Source organism: Apium graveolens, chromosome 7, assembly GCF_009905375.1.
Source record: "Apium graveolens cultivar Ventura chromosome 7, ASM990537v1, whole genome shotgun sequence".
NCBI classification, from domain to species: Eukaryota; Viridiplantae; Streptophyta; class Magnoliopsida; order Apiales; family Apiaceae; genus Apium; species Apium graveolens.
In genome coordinates, this window is record NC_133653.1 from 24,883,531 (window position 1) to 24,889,530 (window position 6,000).

Consider the following 6,000-nt stretch of genomic DNA (forward strand, 5'->3'; position numbering starts at 1 on the left):
CAATGCTATCTTTGGCTGGTGGCTTGGTGAAAGTAATTGCAGGCACAATTACTTTACTAACTTCAATGTTGAGCACTTTTTGCTCCCCCTTACTCCTAGAATGCTCTTTCTCCCCCTTTTTGTTATCAGCAAGTTGAGTAGAGGAGGTTTGTGCAGCCACCAGTTTATGAAGCAAGTCTATCTGTTGAGCTTGATGCAGATGAATTGCTGTAAGAGATGTTTCCATAGCTGTCATCCTTGTATCCAAGGCATCTATCTTTGTGGCAAGATCAGAATTTTTCCTGAGCTGTCTCTTAATATCAAGCATTGTAGCTTCTGGAAGCTTAGAGTCCATTTTGTCAGAAATATCCTTCTTCATCTCATCAATATTTCCTTTGATGGTGTTGACATCTCTAGCATGTTGGAAGCCTTGAATTTGTTGTAGTTGCAGAGAAGCAAGATGTGCTTGAAGGAGCTTTTTGGTGTTGGCATTTGTGGTGGTTTGAAGAGCAGAATTTGTCTGATTTATGAGTTGGATCAGGGTTGTCTTGAAGTAGTGTTCATCACAGTGCTTTGAAAATGCCCATGATGGCATGCCTGATCTTGAACTAGAACCTACTTCTCCCCCTATGTCCAATGGCTCTTCTTCACTATCTCCACCTTCACCTCCAAAGAAATCTTCTGAACCGCCAGTCTCATAATCAATATCACCAGCTGTAGAGGGAAAAGCTGTGATGGCATCCTTAGCCCTTAGCATTGACTGTGTGGTGTGCACCAAGTTAAGCATCATTTCTGCATTGTCATTGCACTGTTCAGCTAGAAGTTGATATGCTGGAACAGGGTGAGTAAATGCCTCAGCATCAAGGGAGGTGGATTCTATAACAGCTTGAGGTTGCTGAGATAGTTCCTCCCTGTCTGCATCCTGGACATTCATTAACTCACTTGCAATGACATCCATCCTTATAGCTCCTGTACCTGCATTTCTCTCATAATCTCTCTTTTATTGCATCAAGGTCTCACCTTGTCTCCCCACCCTCATACCCTCACCTTCACCATCTAAGGTGGGACTCCACACACTCTCTTTTTCCAATCCTGAAGAACTGGATTACATATTTTCACTCTTTTTCTCTCCTTTTTCCTGGGAGCAGCCCAGACTCTCACTCATAACACTCTCTTCCCTCAATCCTAAGAGTGACTGTACTACCACTAAGTCTTCTGCACTTGAGATAATTGATGGAATTTTAAGCTGTGCAGAGACACTCGACGGATAGGGGATATCCGTCGGGTTAGCAGTTTGACTATCCGACGGATAACTGCTGTTAAGCTTATCCGCCGGGATACAGTCACTACTCGACGGATGAGCAATATCCATCGAGAGAGTAAAAATGATTGAACTTGGAATTGAAACTATTGTGGACTCTGTGCAGATTGATGAGATTTTGGGCACAGATGTTTCAACAGTTCCTAAAAGAATTGGCAAGTGAGCCAACAAATCATCTAAAAGATGATGCTCACTTGCATTAGATTTTGGCTTCCCCAACAGAGTTAAAGAAGGGGAATCAGGAATTGATGTGTTGATCATATCCACATCCAGAGAGTTTGTAGGAGAATTTGGTGTGTGAGGTGCTTCTATAACTAAAGATTTTGGCTGTGACTCCACATTTATTGGAGCCACATCAAACTGAATTTGAGAAGGTGCAGTGACTGTGTCTTTAGCACCAGTTTGCACAGTGTGTGAACCCTGTGCATCCCCAAAAGTTTTTGATTTCTTCTTTCTGGCATAAGTTTGGGATGAGCTACTGTCCCTTACCCTTTTGGCCTGTGCTCTTGGCTGAGAGCTTTGTTCAATAGCCACATCCTTTTGGGAGGATGCAGCTAGAAATGAGCTTTTGTCCTTTTTAAGCACTACAGTTTATTTGCAGTGTGGCTTGGCTGGGCAACACTCACCTGTTCAACCTTATCCTTAGGGTTTCTTTGATGTTCACCCTGTCCCTCACCTACCTTACCCACCTTCACACTCCCCTCTTTAGATTTGGTGGATTTTGCAACTAGCATCTTTTGAGAGACACCAGAGGGGGCTTTCTTTGACTTGGATTTAGAAGTTTTGGAATTGGCAGCTTGGGTAGGCAATTGTTGGGTCATTGACACAGTTGTCATAGCTATACTAGATTGCAAAGAAATTTGTGAGGTTGGAATAGTAGAGACAGATGAACTTACCTCACTTACCTGAGGTGCTTCCATTACAGGGAAATAGAAGAGTGGCACCTCCTTGTGATGGTTTGCCCTATTTAAATCTGCAATAATTCTTCTCTCTTGAACCCAACAATCTAATTTGTTGTTTGGGTTCTCAAGCACAATTTCCTCAGAGAGGTGGTTAGCTAGCATCATGAAAAATCTAGCATAGTAAACATTTTTACCCCTCTTGTTTAACTCCCCTAATTTAAACCCCAACTCAAACAAAACAAGATCACTAAAATTAAAGAACTTATCTGTAACTAGCATGTAAAGCATGTTAAGTATAGAAATATTGACAGAATCAAAATTACTGATTTTACCAGAAAAGACCTTGGTAACTACATCACACATGAAACTCTATTATTTCCTAAGACCCAACCTCCTAATATCACTTAACTTAGAAGTAGAGAGTGTATAGTTTATGGAATTAAGCATATTAACAATATCAGTATCTGTGTGTGGTGAGGTCACAATATTATCAAAAATTTTGAAGCTTTAATAACATCACTATTGATACAGAATTCCTTACCTTTAATGGTGAGTGTGATGGTCTTATCAGTAGAGTTGTATGTAGCAGTTGTCCACATCTCTTCAACAACCTCACAGAAGATGGTGGGTGATTCTAGCATTGCATATCTAAGTTTGCAGTTCTTCACAAAATCCATCATTTTGTGGTAGTCACTTGAATGTTGAATCCCCTTGTTTACTAGAGCCATGAAGTTGTTCTTCTCATAGATGTATCCAGTTTGTGACATGATCTTGACTACCGGTGCCATTGTTAGAGAGTGGAAATTGCAGAGATAGAGATGATAGTTGCTTTTGAGAAAGATAGAATTTAGAGCAGATGATTTGAGAATGATAAAAGAAAAGCAATGAAAATGAATTAAGCTTTTATACTATCTCAAAAATAACTGTCAAAAATAATAAAGTAAAATAAAGTAACCAATAAAAATTGCCCAAAATAGCCGTTTAAAAATAAACTGTAAAAATTCCTTCAATTATTCATCGTGTTATACTTATAAACTGTAAGTATACTCGATGGATAATGGTCAGAGAATTAACATCTAAGATTCAGACAATTCGACGGATGAGGATAAATCAGTTATCCGTCGAGTCAGTTATCCGTCGAGTCATAAGATATTCCAGAAAAGTAATTGATTTTATTAATAAAATGTGTACCAACAGATGATCAAACTCGATGATCATGATACTTCCCAAAAATCAAAATTCTTGATCAATGGAGGAACAATATCACCGTTTTTGTTCAATAAGATACCAAAATGGATGATTGACTCATTCCATACTAGAAATAATCGTAGGAAATTCTTTGCTAACACGGATTCCTATTTTTCAACGATATTTCACGATCAAGACTATTGGCTGAATCCCGTGAAACCATTTCAAAGAAGTTCATTGATATCTTCTTTTTATAAAGCAAATCGACTTCGATTCTTGAATAATCCACATCACTTCTGCTTCTATTATAATAAAAGATTCCCTGGATAGTGATCATCTGTCGAGATATAAATTTTGACTTAGCCAAAATTTCATCTATGATTGAAAAATCAATTAAATTTCTGGCTGCATTTTAACTTGCAAATTATCTGAAAAGATTTAAGAGTAATTTAGCATACCTAAATCACTTACCAACCTTGAAAAGGTGGATTCATCCAGTGGCTTGGTAAATATATCAGCAAGCTTCTTTTCACTTGGAACAAAATGTAGTTCCACAGTATCATTCATTACATGTTCCCTTATGAAGTGGTACTTGATGTCTATGTGCTTTGTTCTTGAATGTTGCACTGGATTTTCAGTGATGGAAATTGTACTTGTGTTATCACAGAAAATGGAAATTTTTTCCACTTGCAGACCATAGTATAGCAATTGGTTTTTCATCCAAAAAATTTATGCACAGCAACTGCCAGTAGCAATATATTCAGCTTCAGCTGTAGAAGTAGAAACTGAATTTTGCTTTTTACTGAAGCAGGACACAAGCTTGTTTCCTAGAAATTGACAGGTTCCTGTTGTACTTTTTCTATCAATTCTACAACTTGCATAATCTGCATTTGAATAACCAGTTAGATCAAAACCAGAATCTCTATGGTACCAAATGCCAAGTTTTGGTGTTCCCTTGAGATATCTGAAAATTCTCTTAATAGCTACTAAGTGAGATTCTCTAGGATCAGCCTGAAATCTAGCACACGAACATGTAGCAAACATTATATCTGGCCTACTAGCTATTAAGTACAGAAGTGAGCCAACCATGCCCCTATAACTTGAAATATCCACTGACTTTTCAGTAGTGTTTAATTTAAGCTTAGTTGCAGTGGCCATGGGAGTTTTTGCAGATGTGCAACCCATTAGATCAAACTTCTTTAAAAGATCATAAATATATTTAGTTTGATTAATGAATATTCCATCACTAACTTGCTTAACTTGAAAACCAAGAAAGTAAGTTAGTTCTCCCATCATACTCATTTCATACTTACTTTGCATCAATTTGGAAAACTTTTTGCAAAGTTTTTCATCTGTAGAGCCAAAAATAATGTCATCTACATAAATTTGAACAAGTATACTAGAGCCATTAACATTTCAAAAGAAAAGAGTTTTGTCTACAGTACCTCTAGTGAAGTGATTCTCTAAAAGAAACTTTGACAAAGTGTCATACCAGGCTCTAGGTGCTTGCTTCAGTCCATAAAGTGCTTTCAAAAGATAGTAAACATATTCTGGAAAGTTTGGATCTTCAAAACCAGGAGACTGACTGACATAGACTTCCTCCTCCAAATATCCATTCAGAAAGGCACTTTTGACATCCATTTGATAGACTTTGAAATTGGTATGGGTTACATAGGCTAAGAAGATTCTGATGGCTTCAAGTCTTGCAACAGGAGTAAATGTTTCATCAAAATCTATTCCTTCTTGTTGACAATATCCCTTAGCAACCAATCTAGCTTTGTTCCTGACTACTATGCCATTTTCATCCATCTTGTTTCTGAATACCCATTTGGTGTCAATTGGATTCTTTCCTTTAGGCTTGGGCATCAGCTTCCATACTTTATTCCTCTCAAATTAGTTTAGCTCCTCCTGTATAGCTAAAATCCAATCAGGATCCAACAAAGCTTCTTCTACCTTCATTGGTTCTTCCTTAGAAAGAAAGCTGTTGTATAGACATTCTTCTTGAGTTGCTCTCCTTGTTTGAACTCTAGAAGATACATCACGAATGATGAGTTCAAAGGGGTGATCCTTTGTCCATTTCCTTTGTTGAGGTAGATTAGCTCTAGATGAAGAGGTCTCATTGTTGTCTTGATGTGTGATTGAGTTTTGATTATTAGAAACTCCCCCTGAGTTAATGGATCTTTGATTTGAGAAGGGAGAGCTTTCTGGAGGTGATCTATTTTGACTCCCAGCTTCTTTTGATGACCCGACGGATGGTGAGTTTTGAGTACCGACGGATGAAGCTGGTTGTCGCCCGACGGATAAAGCAGATTATCTCCCGACGGACGAAGCATTTTGAAACTCGACAGATGTTGAATTTTATGCTTCATTGGTAGTAGATTTTTCTGAATTATCCTTTGATAATGTTTCTTGATCACTTTCATCATCACTATCATCACTAACCATCTCCACATTGTCAAATTTGAGACTCTCATGGTAATCTCCATCTTGCAGTCCTTCAATCTTTTTATCATCAAACACAACATGTATTGATTCCAGAACAATGTTTAATCTTAGATTGTAGACTCTATATTCTTTACCAACAACATATCCAACAAACATTCCCTCATC